Source organism: Gossypium hirsutum, chromosome D04 (genome assembly GCF_007990345.1).
Source record: "Gossypium hirsutum isolate 1008001.06 chromosome D04, Gossypium_hirsutum_v2.1, whole genome shotgun sequence".
Lineage (NCBI taxonomy): Eukaryota > Viridiplantae > Streptophyta > Magnoliopsida > Malvales > Malvaceae > Gossypium > Gossypium hirsutum.
In genome coordinates this window covers 32,839,637-32,857,176 of record NC_053440.1, presented here as the reverse complement: position 1 = coordinate 32,857,176, position 17,540 = coordinate 32,839,637, and positions in this window count along the sequence as shown.

Sequence of the window (17,540 nt, the reverse complement as noted above, 5' to 3'; positions counted from 1 at the left end):
GGCTAAAAGCGCAATTTGCCCCTCCGCATGAAAAACACGAGGATCTTGGATCCGGGTCGGGTCGACGCGCGGATCCTCCCTTCAAAATGGCGCCGTTTTCAATCGGCTATTTAAGCCAAAATTATATAAAAAAATTCATTTCCTCATTCCTTAAAAAAAATGAAAATCCCTCTAATAAAAGGCTCTCAACCTCGGGGCACCAGCCACCTGTTCGGTCATTTGGCCTTTCTAAACCCGAATCTGGGTTTGGAGTTTTCAAAATATTGACGAAAAACGCAAAGAAGTCAAGGAAATGCTTCGGTTTTCAACCACCGATCCTCGGCGTGGCTCCCTCAGACGCTTCAAAATCGAAGAAAGGTCGTTTCTTTCTTTTTACTCAGTTTATTCGCATGCAAATAAGTAAAAAAAATAAAAATAGAACATATAATCTAACAGGAGAATAATAAACTGTTAATAGCAACCTTTGAATCGATTTGTGCTTTTTCCCTATTTGAACTCTGTTTTGGTTGTGAAAGTAGCTGTTTTTCTTTTTATTGATTTCGAAAAATCGCCATTTACACTGTATGGCTTTTTTATATCCGAATGAAAAATAAAAGAAATCAAGAAACAAATTTTGTTTGATTCGATCTGATTTGATTTGATTTTCTTTCCTTTCTTGTGTTTGCAGGTGCAGATTGTGAAGATCCGGAGCTTCGCTTGGCTCGGTTGCGGCACTGTTGAAGATTTGAAGCCCTAGGGTTTCATCCGTTTTGGGCCATTGTAATTTGGGCCACCGCTTTGCTTTGGTTTGGGCCTTGTAGCCCGTTTGTAATTGGACACTATGAATTATTTTATCTATTTTCTTTTTGCATTTACTGGACCGGGCAAATTGGGTGTTACAAGAATTAATTATTATAATGTATAATTAATAAATGAAATATACCAAGATTTAAATAAAAAGAAATTGAAATAAAATTCTATAATGAGATTTAAATTAAAATAACATTTGTACAAATGATCAATAAGTGTGGTGTAATAAGACGCATTGTATTTTTAAGGAGAGACATAAATTAAAATTTTAGAGATGATATTTTTAGAAGGAACATCATCAGCCTTGAACATAAACTGCAAAACAAATATAAAAATACTAAAATAATTGAACAAATGCTATTATTAACAATATTTGTTTAATTTTAATTTAGTTTGTAGAATTTAAAATAAACTAGTGATGATAGATGAAATAATTTTTATTTTTTAATATTTAAAAAAGGAAAACTTGATCAATAATTTTAAAGCTATTAATGCAAATGAGAGATAGGGGTTATTTATATATTAATTGTGATAGAGAGTTGTTTACTTTCGATATAATCTAAACAAGTTTAAGACATGATTTAATAGCAAAACCACCAAGTCCTCAACAACTTTTGTTGGGTTTTATTAATTGGGGGGGGGGGCAAATATAAATAAATAAATAAATAAATATGCACATCTTTTCCTTTATCAGTGGGTGAAGAGATTGGGTAGAACCATTTTTGTTGCATTGTGGTCCATGCATGCTTTTAATTTAATTATTGGGGCAAACGAGCATGAATCATGTGGAATTAAGCACCGCCCGCAGTGTTTTGAAAAAAAATTGGTGCTAAAGTTTGAAAGATTTGTTTTAAATTGTCTATAAGCATTGGTTAATTTAGGTTTTTTGTATTTAATTATGTTTTAGGAAAGTTTTTATTTATTTATTTAGCATTTCAAAAACAATAATTTAGCCGGTAGAAATTAGGTTCTTTAAACTTCAAAATAACATTCTTATAAAAGCTTTTAGCAAAATTGAAAAGGAAAAGAGAAGTTCATGTCGCTTATTATTTAAATTATTTTAAGTTTTTTTTATTGAGTTAATTCAAGATAATTATTGCAGTTTATTATTTAGTTTTGTGCTTATAACAGTTCGATATTGTTAAATGAATGATAATTTAGTATTTGTAATGTTTTTTTTTGAACATAAAATGATCACAAGGGTTAACTCGTTTTATTAAGTAACATCACTAATTACAGTATTATGAATTTACTTAAGATAATCCATTTCGAAAAACCACATTTTAGCTTCCCTACACGTTACAAATTAAGTTTGCTACATTATTACAAGACCGGTTTGACCAAATTAATTTGGTTGATTTAAAATTGTTGAAAGCAGCTATACATTCTTTGATGCGCGCGCTGATGATGGTGACATCCATACCATTATTTCTTAATTTGTTGACAAGGCTCGCGTGATCTGTTTCAAATATCACATTCCCTTTAATGTTCAGTTGACCCGCCAGCTGTATACTTTTTTCAAACGCCATGCATTCAGCTTCATGTACCGACACCCTTGTTTCAATAAAACCCCCCCACCACCGAAAACGAAACAGTCGTCCCTTACAATCGCCCCTTACCCCAATTCTGTTAACCCCTACAGTAGTGTCGAAATTGATTTTTACAAATCCCTTAGGAGGTTTTTCCCATTTCTTAAGCGCAATATTAGGTGAGAGCAGCGGTTCCTTAAGCAGATTGCAAATGCGGAAATCTTTGTTCAGAGTGCTAGCCCTCTCCCAAATGACCGTAGCTTCCTCTTCTTTGCCCCTGAAGATGAAGTTGTTTCTATTGCTCCAGGAGTTCCATAAGATTGTCATAAGATTGGCCATTGCTTTCTTGTCAAGGACTCTCATCATATCTTCAAGCCAATCAATACAACAATCATACTGCCTCGACGTAGTGCTCGTATCCCAACCTTGAACGGAGAGAACTTCACGAGAATTAATGCAGTCATTTATGCTCTATGGATCAATCGGCTAGCTTTTCTTCTCATGTCCACCTTTTATGTCCTCCTCCAACAGTATAGGTGTTCTTTTCTCAAAATTATTCTATCATCTTACGTATAGGTTGGTTATACCAGACTGGACAGCTCACGCAATTTTAGTTTTTATCCGGAAAGCTATCAAGTGCAGCGACAATTTTGGACGCAATCTGAAATTCACTTCTGCAACGACATTAATGCAAAAAGATAGAAAAATTAAGGATAAAATAGGCTAGGATTCATTGAGTTATAAAATGCTAAAATGTATGCTAAAGATAATTAAATGGGTATAATTTAACCAATAAGTAAGGGGGGAAACCTATGTTCTTTCTAGTGCTATCACAACCCCAAACTTGAGTTTTTACTTGTCCTCCAGTAAAACAGAAACTACCAAGACTACAAAAATTTTACTAAGGCAAATGATCATTCTAGTAACTTGAACCCTCTAAATTCCCAATGTATGAATCACATTCAAATGAAAGAATATTGCACTAACAATTCATAAGCATGAATGAATAAGGTTGCAACTTCATCAATGCTAGCATCATGCTTCAAGCTAAGTTCTATCTACCATTACAGCATTTATTGTACAATACTAAGTATTTATATATTATATATATACATTTTTTTGTAATAAGGGATATCGTTGCATTACTGTACCATTATTACTGTGAAGTAATGATGGGTTGTAACAAACACTCATGGAGTATGTAATTGTGCCGACACACACTCATGTAGTGATAGTCTTTGGCCAAATTGATTTTCTAATGCTTGTATTGGAGTGTTCCTTTTTTAACATTCTATACTGCACCCACTTTGGAGTGTGTCTAATTTATAACTATATATAAATATATAAGCAGCTGTAAAAAGCAGATTCATTCAAGATTTAAGGAATGATAGCAGTCATCCACTACTAATGCAACCTAATCCATTCATGAAAGAATTGAAGCTACAACCTTCTGTCAAATTTATCCAACTCATTCATTGATAATTCACATGATTCAAGAATTAAGCATCGAATGTAACAAAAATTTTTGAACAATTTTCATTAACTATAATTAAACCATGCATGCTTCATTTTCAAAAAAAATATTTTGAAATGAGGGTGCATTTCCAAGCCCCAAGTTCATTCTCCCAAACTTAAAGTTTGCATTATCCTCAACGCACTGACATGAAAATGTAATGACAACAAAAAAAATGCAATGACAATGTATACTTATCAAAATAAAACTTACAACTACATGCAATGCATGAATACTACAACTAAAGCTTAAAATAAACTAACTCAGTTATCTGCAATAGTCGATGTGGCTGTACGATGTTTCTTTCTTCTCATTTTCTTCTTTTGTTTTTTTATCCTTGAAGCACTTCCTTTTCTTTTCTTTGGGCTTTGCACGATCTTCGGACCGCTCCTCAGTTTTCGGCTCTACCTCGGCATCATCGATTGCTTCCTGTGTAGGAGAGGCCACTTGGAGTGGTCCAGTGTAGACCATTATTGCCAATGTATTGTATTGCTCCTCACTGGTTACCTCAGCAACTCTCGCCGATCTCATTCCAGCTCTCTCCAAATTATCAATATTTGCACCCACTGACTCAGATATGGTGACAATCTTCTCAACAGAATCTTCTTCTTCTTTTTCTTTCTCATTTTTAGCAACTTCTTCTTCAACAACAACTTCCTCTTCTGCAGCAGCAACTTCCTTCTCAACAATAGTGTTTTCTTGATAAAAAAAATACCACCCTCAAACAAGCTATCAATCTTTTGCAGGCTTTCTTCAATGTCCCTAGATTCCTCTTATTTCTCATTATCAGAGGCCTACACAATGGGTGGGGATGCCACCGATCTATCTCGGTCTTCTAAGTCGTCATCCAAGGAAGAGATGTCATAATTTTGAATGATTGGTGGAAACACTGGGAATTTCAGTTGTGGGGATGGGCTCAATTGGCCTAATATGGCTACAATAGAACTGTTCCAGGCTCTAGTATAAGTGTAAAACAAATTCTGGGATTTCTCTACATTTTCTACTGTAGCGACAAGCCTGATCTACCTGTTGTTGATGAAATTAACCATTTTTTCGACATCTTTTAGTTTGCGCCATAATGATGTCTCTGCATTTAGATTTGTTCATTTGTTGTCAGCTTTGGCGTTGCCCTTTCTTATCTTGCTGGTTTTTGCCTTTTTCAATATCGGCGTGTCCTTACCACGAGTCATTCTTTCTACAGAGGCTTCATTAATTGGTCCCTTATTTTCCAGGACTTCCTCACCAGCACTGGGCACGATTCCTCATTGCTGGCACAATAACATCACCAATGATGGGAAAACCAATATCCCAGTCTGCCTTGCGGCGTAGTTAGCAATTTCTTGGTGAAGTATTCCGCCTACATCAATTTTTGTGCCTTTAACGATAGAATGTATCAGACGCATTCTGTCAAGGATGACTGTGGTGCTGTGAGTAGAGGGCTTTAGCTTGCAGTTGACAAAATGAAACCAAATTTTACCTTGTAGCGTCAGGAAGCGGCAGTGCATAGTATAATTCTTTTGACGGGAACCTATCTACATTGCTCCATCGACACACAAGTCTCTCACCAACAGGTCTCATTTTTCATCTATGATGTCATCAATGAACTCAGAGTGTTCGTCGACAGCAACCTTGGTGTTGTATAGCTCATTGATTTTTCAGCGACCCATGGTATTAAACCTTCCCGAATGAAAATGAACTCTAACTCATGATCATAGAGATTAGCATAAAACTCACGTACTAGTGAAGGCAAGTAGCTTCTAGGATGGGTGCAAAAAGTTTCTCATTTTAACTTCGAAATGGTCTTGTAGACTTGTTTACCCAAGTCTTGTTGTGGCGAAAGGGAAATGCCCTATTCAAAATGAAAGTTTCACTTCAACATGTTGTCGTGAAATCGTTCCTTTTTCACTTTATTTAAAAAGTTTACTGGCTCATTTATCTGCACTGGCCTAGGTGCAATTTGAGTCGAGAATTGAATAATAAAATCTATTGACTCGCGATAAATTGTCGCTGCAAAATAATCTTGTCATGCCATCATTTGGGGTTTTCCTTGTAAATTACAGCGCTTTCATAAGCATTTCTCCTAATCTCCTCTAGTTCAATGATATCCAACAGTCTTTTCTTTCTAGCCGCTTGGTAGTCCATGTTCACTTGGTTAATTGCCCACAGTGCTTTGTGTTCTAGTTCAATTGGCAAGTGACATGCTTTCTCAAAAACCAATTGATACGGCGACATCCCTAATGGAGTTTTGTATGCTGTTTGCAATGCCCATAAAGCGTCATTATCCAATTGGAAACACCAATATTTCCTTGAAGGATTTACAACCTTCTTAAGAATGTTATTAATAATAGTCAACTTATTTTTTCACTATTTACTTATATGTTCATTCAAAGCTGTCTACTTGAGTCATTGTCCCTAAATTATTTATATATTGAGCTATAAAATTCTAAATTAAGATACGCTTGATGTTTTCGAAACTAGACTTAAATACCTTTCTAGCATAAAATTTTTAGATTTTATAGTTTATCAAATAAGTACAGTAAAATCTTCAAATCTATCCCGATTCTGCTGTTTGACAACTTCAACATTTCCTTACTAAAAATTATTTATCTCTTAGTATGAAAATTAGATGATGTTTCTGTTTGTTTTTAATGAAAATAGACTCCTTAAGGATTTAAACATATAAATTTAAGCCCTTAATTATTTTTTTACAATTTTCAATGATTTTTCTAAAGTCAAAATAGGGGAACCCAAACCAATTCTGACCTTGTCTGACAAAATTCATTATATCTCATAACTTACAATTTTATTGCTTATACTATTTCTTCCATGAAAAACTTTAATTTCGTATTTTATTCAACCTCTAACTCAATTTCCACTATTTTTGATGATTTTTCAAATTTAGACTACTGCTGTTGTCCAAAATTATTTTAGTGTAGAATGTTGACTTCCAAGTTTATAAAACCCTTATTTCCTTTATATAAATTTTTTTGCATAATTTTCACTTATTTCTCTTATTTCTCGATAGGAAGAAATTTCAGGTTTTTGGAAAATCCCATTTTTGTTGTTTCGGGTACACACTTGGTATCGTTTCTGATGCGTAAGCACTACTAAGCCTCCAGAACCTCGCTTGAGTAACCACGACTTCGCACACTCACAACGTCGATTCAAAACCACCAGCCCCTTGATTAACTTCGAGCACACGCAACCAATAATGAACAACCAAATCAATTGGAAAATAAAAAAAAGGAAGGGAAAAAATAATGGAAATTTCTGCAGAAACTAGAGGAAAGAATCGACAGAGGAGGGAAAAAAGAAGAAGAAAACGTCAGAAAAAGTTTGGGTAATTGGAGAGAAAACCGAAACTCTACTTTTTTTTCTGCAACAAAAAGATAATAAGATTATTTTCTGATAACCTCTCCCCCATTATCTCCTAAAATCACTCCCTATTAACCCACTAAAACACAACTACTCAGAATTTGCCCCAACACAGGTCTTAGTCGAAATTGGAGCAAAAATACTGTCTCCACGCCATCATAGAGAATTGAACATAGGACCTCCTTCACACTAACACTCCACTTATCCACCAGACCAGCAGGCCAATTCTGTTAATTATTTGCCAACTTTTACTTAAAAACCTACTGACCAAAGATAGGACTTATTCATAAAATACCAAAATTTGCCCAAGTCCTGGCTTGAACTTGGGACCTCTCACTCACCCAAAACACTTAACAACTGAAGCAGATACACAGTTGTGTCACACCTTCACAAGAACAAAAATAAAAATTCTAGGGCGTTACAAAGATATCCTGGGCTGTTGGAGCTATTCTAGGAAGAAAAAAAGCCTATAAAAATCTAAAGGAAGGAAGCCCTAAGTGTGAGGATACGGAGGAAAAAATAGAGGGTATCAACTGTGTAGAGACAAAAAGAGAGATCTAAGGCAGTCCTTCTCAACCATCATAGGACGCTGTGCTACTAGATTGAGGATTGATTTGGCGACAACCATCTTCCTAAGTTCTTCCTTTATTTCTTATTCTGTTCTTTGTGAATTAATTTGATCAAAATGATGTCAGATGTTAGTTCAAACCTGAATTTTAATCAGCAATCCATGAGCTAAATCTCATAGGGTTAGGATTACAAGATGAAAACTTTTATTTTCTTTAATAGTTGAAGCATATATTCGACATAATTTACTGTTTATCCAATTTTTTTATTTCCCAAGTGTATGCGTACATTCTCTAGACATAGATAAATGAGCAGTATGCCCATAAAACTGAATCTAATTCTGAAAAGGTTGGATTAGTTGGACCATAATTGAATGATATGAGCAAGTACTCGACAGATACTTGTAGTAAACTTTAGACATTCATATGTAATGAAGACAAAATAGTGCAGGGTACCGTGATAAGGCCTATAAACACATGCCAGGTAACTTGAGACCTTGCTTTCGGAAGAAGCATGCCACTTTAGGTCTCTTTTGGGTAGATTAAGTAAGAAACTGCTGAGGCATTACTGAAAGTAAGGGCATATTCTTAGTAATCCCAACCTTCCAATTAATATCATAGACCTTCAATCTGTTGTTGCAGCATTTTTGCCATAACAGTTTTAGTTATTTATTTATTCACCCGTATTTTATTCATAAAAGTATTCTCATTATTGCCATTGCATTTTTACTCTTGCTTTGTCTTAGCATTTTCCAATATTAGTGAGTATATATTTCACACTCATCTTTATTATTTTAATATATTACTGCATACTTAACTCGATTTTGCCATAACATTAATCATTATCATAATTTGACCATTTCTATAGCTAATTAGATCTCTATGGAGATGATCTCACTCATCACTTTATTGCTTGATTTAACATGTATACTTGCACAATTTACATAACATATTCACAAGCGAAAAGTTTTTGGCGCTGTTGTTGGCGATCGTCAATATTTGGTTTGATTATTTTACTTAATTCCATTAGTTTATTTAACTTAGTTTTATTTAACTTTTACAGGTTTGCCATCAGTGCATGAGAAGAGGTATTCCTATTAACAAAGAATTTCCTTTTGACATAGAGATCGAAAGAACTTTAAAAAGAAGGTAGAAAGAACTACGAAAAATAGCTTGGAACATGAATGATCCTAGTCTCAATGATAATCCGAATGGTCAAATGCTAATCCTCCTATTAGAATGGGGATACCAGGTATGAATCATAATTTCAATGGTTAGGATGTCAATCCTCCTATTCGTCAGGTGATAGATGGCCGAGATAGGCCAATCCGAGAGCATGTTATGCCAATTTTGGATGACCTAAATCCACGGATAGTCAGACCACAAATACAAGCTCAATAGTTTGAATTAAAACCAATAATGTTTCAAATGTTACAAACATTGAATTCCCCTATTCTCAAATTCGCAACATTCCCCCGTTGAAGTCGTGATGCCAACCTTCTGTCTTCAAGGTCGCAACTCATCTCGATTGAAGCCGCTACATCGTGCCTCTACCTTCAGTGCCGCAACATGTTTTCTACAAGGTTGTAACGTCACTCCTATATTTTGGACGCTTTATATTTTAGTCCATTGATTAACATCAATGTTTTGTAAGAGATTTTGTAAGCTCCTTTATATTCTGGATATGATTAAATCATATTATAATTAAGTATTGAACTTAATGGCTTATTTAAATTGTTTATTTGATATGAAAATGAAGCTGTAGTTGCTTCGGCAATGAATATGACATCTTACATTTCAGATTCGACGATTGGGTTAGTGTGGGGTTTTACAAACTTACTATGTTTTCTCAATTAGCTTGTATAAGTTAATAGGGGATAAAATGATATTTTGATATGGGTTACAATTAAAATTACGTTATGATAAATCAATGTGAAATTAAAACTCATCAAAATGAACAAGTGATTATGATTTAAATATGGAAGGCAAAGTGCCAATGGATGAAGTTATCACGGTTCCACGATATAAATAAAGGTAATTGTTATGAATATGAACTCATACATGTGAGAAAGGATGAAATACTATAAATAATGTCATGAAAGAAACATACAAAGGAGAATTTATAAATGACACTAATTACTTAACTTTGATGGTGTGAACTAGTATATATTGATGGTACATGATATGAGTAATAAATTTGTAAATTCATGCTATGGAATGTTAGTTTATTTAGCTATTAGAATTATAATTTTGATTTCATTTATGTTAACACCAATGAATAAAAAATACTCAAAGTACATATTTTTTTTGTTTTCGTGCACAGGTCTAGAATATATTTTGATAGACTAAAGGACTCGCGAAGCATGTAAGACTAAACGAATCAGCTCAAACCAAGTTTTTGTTCTTTTCCTTGTAAATGGTTAAAGACATGTACCTAGGTTGAGTCATATGGTTAGATGTCACTTTTGGGTCCTTTGATATGTGTCGGTACTTGATAGACATTTGAGTGTCCTAAAGCTAAACTTAGCTATATTATTTTGTTTGATTATATGTATGTATTAGCTTGCTTTATTATCCTTTTAGCTATATGATAATATGATGCATTGTATACCATGTTTGTGAATAGTCTGAGTATGTTTCACATGTTAAATATATGTGTATTGGCATGGTAAGGTATTGGTACAACTTAGGTGAGATTGGGCATCGTTTCCATGTCTAAAATGTTGCAGTTCGAAACATTGATATGCTTGTCTCGAGACACTATGAACAAAACTGACCATTCCAAGCATTTATGGGTAATGGCCTTGAGATATGTTGAGCATGCCTCTAGACATAGACTTCTAAGTCTGGAGACATGTACATCATAGTCTCAGGATACCCAATATCAAATGTGAGGTCAAAATCAGAGGAGTTATGTCTCAAAACATGGTCTACTAACATGAAAGTTATTATCTCAAGTCAAGGACCCTTTTGCCTCGAGATTGAAAGCATCGAAGCTAAGGATCTAAAATAGGGGAAGCTTATCTCGTGACATAGACCTCATGTCTCAATACATCCAATTGAACTTTGGTAGATTAATTTTAGATCGTGTCCTGACTCCGTATTGGACCTTAAAGAATTCTGATACATGATAAAAGTCGGTAGTTGTCTATAATGTATGTATATACTTATGGATGAAAGTTGAATTATAATATGTGATAATTACATGTAAAACTTTGTGAAATGCATCAGCTTAGTTAGAGTTTCTTCAACAGTGGAATGTGAACTCTTGCACTCGGACCCAAGGTCAAGCGTGGGGTGTCACAGATACTATCTTGTGATGAACACTAGTAAGTGCTTTATGAGAAATTGTGTGGAAGTTATTAATGCAATGTATTTAAATAAAGAGATTGGTATTATGGTGTGAATCTTGTTTTACTAAGTGATAATGTTGATTATACATATATGTATAAGCCTTATTAAATGATGTCAGATAGAATTACGAGTATAGTTGGCATGCCTTAGGATTGGTTATTGTTAGAGGGATCATTCAGGCACTATGGTGTATTACATTCTAGCACGGTGTATTATATTCTCCACAGTCTTAGGGGATAATAGAGCCTTTAAGCTTATTTAGCACTTATGAGTGTATAATTGGGTGTTGGGGGTTTAATTCTAATATTCATTTTTAGTTTGCCTTCGGTGAGTAAGAGCTAATCTATGTATAAAATGAAAGAGAATTGATATCATGATTCATTATCACCATGTGATACATTGTAATATCATTGAGAAAGAAACACGTTGATTACAAATGAGATAATTGGTTGAGTTGAATAAATTACTAAATGGTAGATTGATATTATGATATGATGAGTTTTATGTGTTGTTATTCACACTAAATCATGCTCTAATGGTGATTGTGAATATATATATATGTGTGTGTTTGATGACTTGAAATGATTTCAAAATTTTAACTAAATCTTTCTAGGTGTGGCCATTTTGATTTAAAGAGCAATACAATATTGAGAAAAGGATATTTTTATAAAATTTAAGTTTCGTATAAGTTTAAAATTTGTCATGATAAGATCTCCGATTCATATTAATTACTAGGGTGAGTGAAAGGTGTTACACATTATCAAGCCTTAGATACATCCAAGCCTTTTTCCATTTTAATCTCTCTTCAATCAAACCTTTCTTCCAGATAAGAGAAATTATGATCGAGTTCTCTATTCTCATCTAGATTATGAAAACTTCTTTCTTAAGGATCAATAGGTTGACTCACTACTTCTACCGTAAAAAATTCTCTAATTTCAAGGTAGAAATTTTATAGAAATATTAAACTTATAGAAATTTTATGCTGGTTTCAAATGTCTACACTTTAATCCTGATATTCAAAACTAACAAATTTCCATTTTACCAAGTGATCCATTTTTATAACCTCTCTTCTAATCAACTAATTTAACAGTACAATTTCAAGCATTCAACAATGGCAATATCATAAAATCTTTAATAATTTTAGAAATGAATACCACTGTTAGCTAGGTTGAAACATAATAATCTCAAAAACACAAAATCCATGCAAGACGAGCTTGAATTAGCTTACCATGCAGGAGCATAAACTTGGGCAAACTTTCCTAGCTCAACAAAGAAGAAAGATGGTGTTGAGAGGATGAAAGAAAAAAATATGAAATTTCTTCCCTCTATCCACTATGTTACGATATATATCTAATCTAATTGTTACTTAAAATTAACATTATTATAGATAATACCAACACTTGTCTGACCACTATCTATGAAAATGGCTAAATTATAATTTTAGTCCCTAATCGATAAACATATTATCATTAAAAAAAGAAATCCATAATAGTCAACCTTTACCACCTTTACGATTTTATCCCTGTACTATAATCAATTCTCTAATAAATCAAATTTTTTGAACTAAAATTTCATGTAACACTATATTGAACTAATGACTATTAAATATTAATATCTACAGACCCAATCATTGAAAAATAGGGTTTCAAAACCATCATTTTTGGTACCACTGAAAACAGGCTATTACAACTCTCATTCTCTGAGGAATTTTCGTCCTAAATATTTTTACTTGGAATGGAATTCGGGTACTGTAACCTAATGGTTTCTTCTGGTTCTCAAGTAGCTTCCTTAATACCATGGGGATGCCACATAACTTTTACTAGAGATATCCATTTGTTTCTCAGCTTTTTCGCTTCTCATGCTAAAATCTTCACTGGTTCTTCATTGTAAGTTAAATCAGGTTGCAGTTCTATTTCACTTGAAGATATCACATGAGATGGATCATAAAGGTATCAACACAACATTGATACATGAAACACACTGTGGATCTTCTCAAGCTCAGAAGGTAAAGCTAATTTATACGCCATTGGAACAAATCACTCAAGAACCTTATATGGTCCTACAAATATTAGACTAAGTTTCCCTTTTCTACCAAAGCACAAAACTTTCTTCTTAGGTGAGACCTTAAAAAATACCTTGTCTCCAATCTGAAAGTCGATGTCTTTCCTTCTCAAATTTGCATATGACCTTTTTCGATTGTAAGTAGCTTTCAAACAGTCCCTAATAACTCTAACTTTTTCTTCTATTTCGTGAGCTAAATTGGTTCCTACAAACTTCTTTTCACTTAACCCAGACCAATACAATGGGGTTCTAAATTTTCTTCCATACAAAGCTTCATACGGTGGCAATTTGATACTGGACTGATAGCTGTTGTTGTATGTAAACTCTACTAGCGGTAAGAATTTTTCCCAACTTCCCTAAAATTCCATAACAGAACAAAATAACATATCTTTAAGCATATGTATCACCCTCTCACACTGCCCATCTTTTTGTGGATGAAATGTTTTACTGAAATTTAGTTTGGTACCCAAAGCTTCATATAACTTACCCCAAAATCTGGAAGTGAACCGTGGATCACGATCTAAAATAATAGACAATGATACGCCATGTAGTCCAACAATTTTAGCCACATACAATTCAGCTAACTTATTAAAATGAATAATCAGTTTGAACTGGAATGAAATGTGCAAAGTTATTTAATCTATCAACAATTACCCAAATTACGTCTTTGTTGCTTAGTGTTTACAGGTTTCCATTTCCATTTAAAGATCATCACTAGTTTGAGCAGACTAGATGGAACTTGGTGCTCAGTTTTCACCTGCTAGCACACTAAACACTTCGCCACAAACTCAAATATTTCACCTTCATCCTTGGCCACCAACACATCTGTTTCAAATCAGAATACATCTTGGTACTACCTGGATGAGTCAAATAAGTACTACTATAAGCCTCTTATAGAATTTCTCTTTTAACCTCAGAATCATTTAACACACATATTCGTTTTTGAAATTCAAACTATCATCCTACCAATACTAAAATCAATGGTCTGACCATTCTGAATTTATTCCCATTTAGCCATCAAATTCGAATAATGTTTTTGTAACTCCCTAATTCTCTGAAGGAATAATGGTTTAACCTTTAGTTTGGCGATAATAGATCCATCCCATTTCAAACTCAACTAAGCATTCATTGCCCCTAATGTGAATAAAGACTTCCAACTCAAGGAATTAGCTACAACATTGACTTTTCTCGGGTGGTAATCAATCACCAGATCATAATCTTTCGGTAGTTCAAGTCATCTTCGTTGTCACAAATTCAATTCCTTTTGAGTCATCAAATACTTCAAAGTATTGTGGTCGATAAAAATGTGACATATCTTATAGTAAAGATAATGTTGTTAAATCTTTAGAGCAAAAACAAAAACCGGCAATATAAGATCATGCGTTGGATAGTTCTTATCGTGTGGTTTCAACTATCGTGAGACATAAGCTATTATTTTACCTTCGTGCATTAATACACAATCCAATCAAGTCAGTAATGCTTCACTTTAAACAACAAATCTTTCCCAGATTCTAGCTGCATTAAAATCAAAGCTTCTGTCGACATAACTTTTAATCGATCAAAACTCTGTTGAGACTTTTCCGACCATTCAAAAACAACTTTCTATAAAAGCTTTGTCAAAGGCAAGAAAATTATCGAAACACTTTTAACAAACCGTCTGTAATACCCCACCAAACCTAAAAAACTACGCACTTTAAAAACGTTTCTCGGAGATTTCCAATTCACTATCGCAAATATCTTGCTGGGATTGATGCAATACCATCCGTAACGATTATATGACCAATTTCTCAGAGCCAAAATCCACATTTACTAAACTTTGCATACCGTCGTTTTTCTCACAATGTTTGTAACATAGTCCATAGGTGTTAGGCATGTTCAACTTCATTTCTTGAATAAATCAAAATATCATCAATGCGTCTAGATGAGTATTTGAGCTTTGTACTGATCTTCTTAAACTGTCGATAATCAATACACAGTCTGATTGTCTCATCTTTATTTTTAACAAACAAAACTGGTGCACCCCATGGTCATACACTCAGTTTGATGAATTCGTGATCAATCAGTTCTTGCAGCTAAGCTTTCAACTCTTTAAATTCTATTGAAGCTATTCTGTGCGAATTAATTAAAATCGGAGTAGTTCCATGCATTAATTCAATTGCAAATTCCATTTCTCTTTCCAGCAGCAACCCCGGTAAATCTTCCTAAAATATATTTACGAATTCTTGCACAGTAGGGACTTGCTCAATTTTTTATCCTGTCACTCTCGTGTCCCATACATAAGCTAAATATGCTTTATACCCTTTTCTGACCAGTTTTTGAGATGTCAAAGCTGTTATAATATTGGAAAAAAATTCACCGAATCAATTTCAACATTAACTAATTCACTATTTTGGCATCTTAATACAATCCGCTTCTATCTACAGTTAACAATTGTGTCATGTACAGTCAACCAATCTATACCAAGGATGACGTCAAACTCATCAAACAGTAATAAAATCAAATCCACAGGAAACTCATAACTCCCTACATTCAACGGAGACTTCCAACATATCTTATTAACTACGATGCATTGTCCTAGAGGGTTCGATAATCTAGCATCAAACTCATTCAATTCTACTGGCATATTTTTCTCAGTTACTAGTGCAGTGCATATATATGAATGCGTTGATCGAGAATCGATTAAAACATAAATAGTAACATAAAAAAAAGAATTTACCAATAATCATATCAGGGGAAGTGATTTCTTCTCTAGCCTAAATCGTGTATGCTCTGGCCGATGCTCAACCCTCAGACTTTGCAGTCACCTCGCATGTAGTGTTATAGTGAATTCTCGCAGTACTTTTGAGTCCATGTTTTCTACCTCTCTATGAAGTGGTCGCTGGTTTAGTAATTTGCTTTGAGCCAATTTCAATCTTATTTGGATAATCCTTTAGAAAATGTTCCGCCGATACACATCGAGAACAAGATCCACTCTTCAATAGGCATTCTCAAAAATGGTTTTTACTACAATGCTCACATACTGCTTTATTCCAATTGAGGACACTATCAGCATTGGCGACTGGTACCCTGGGGTCTCGGATTATCAGGTCGTGATCAATCTCTCCCGGTATATCCAGAAGGAGGCATGAACCTATTTGGAACATCTCTGGACCTTTTATGTGGAGGAGTGGGAAATGATCTAGACATACTCCACTTACCTAAATCCCAATATTTCATTCCAACACAATTCTTTGCATTACATATATCTTCCATTTTCTGTGCTCAATTTGCCAGAGTAACAAACTCTTTAATTTCAAGAGCTCTAACCAACATCTAAATTTCTTCGTTTAAACCCCACTCAAAGCAAGTACACATATAAGCTTTGGTGGGAACTATCTCTCGAGCATATTTACTAAGTTGAACAAACTCTCTCTTATACTCAGATAATCCATAAATAATTCCCATAACTTGCCTTGCACCAATGATTATAGATATTCACATAAGACCATTCTTGGTGAATAGTCCTTGTTACAGACTATTGATATCGGTTTGTCTTATCGAACTCAGAATCGTATTATGATTGTCCTGAATCCATAAGGAAGACACCATTACTATTTAATATAGAAAGTCTGCTCATCCTAATCAAGTAGACAGATCGGATGGTACATCTCATCCTAGCTCTACTTCCCAATTAGATAGTCCACTCCTGGTGGTTACCTCTTTGAAACAAATAACTTGTAGGTGGATTCTTAATAGCGAATCCCTTATTTGGGAAAACACACATAACAGAAAATCATGGTAGACTTTCATATCTTTCATATATGGTTTCACGTAAACAAATAGCTGCACCTAGTAATGGATTTCCAAAAAATGAACTCAGTCTTGGCAGACTCACAAATTTCCACTCATATGATAGTCTTGATGGACATCCCTATTTAATACAGTCTTGACGGGCTTTCACATTAAGATAATCTTGATGGACATCCCCATTTAAGACAATCCTAACGAACTTCCACATTTACGGTAATGCCATGGCCATGGATTTCCATTTCACATAAGTAGCTTAAAGCCTTAGACTTCTAGAGTCTTTCCCTACCCATTAAGGGATTTCATATACTGGTGAACACCTTTAACCATACAATTCCAAAATCCATTCATGGCTCAATCTAATCGAACCTTCCTCAAAGCCACAATAAATATAAATGTATATGCGATCTTTATGCATGTTCATCCGAACCTCCACAAAGCCACAATTATAATTAACATGCACATCACACAATTACTCCGTCAATAAATACTATTTATCATACATGTCTCACATCCATCATTCTGTCCACACATTATATTCATATTTACTCATAGCCATACAATTCT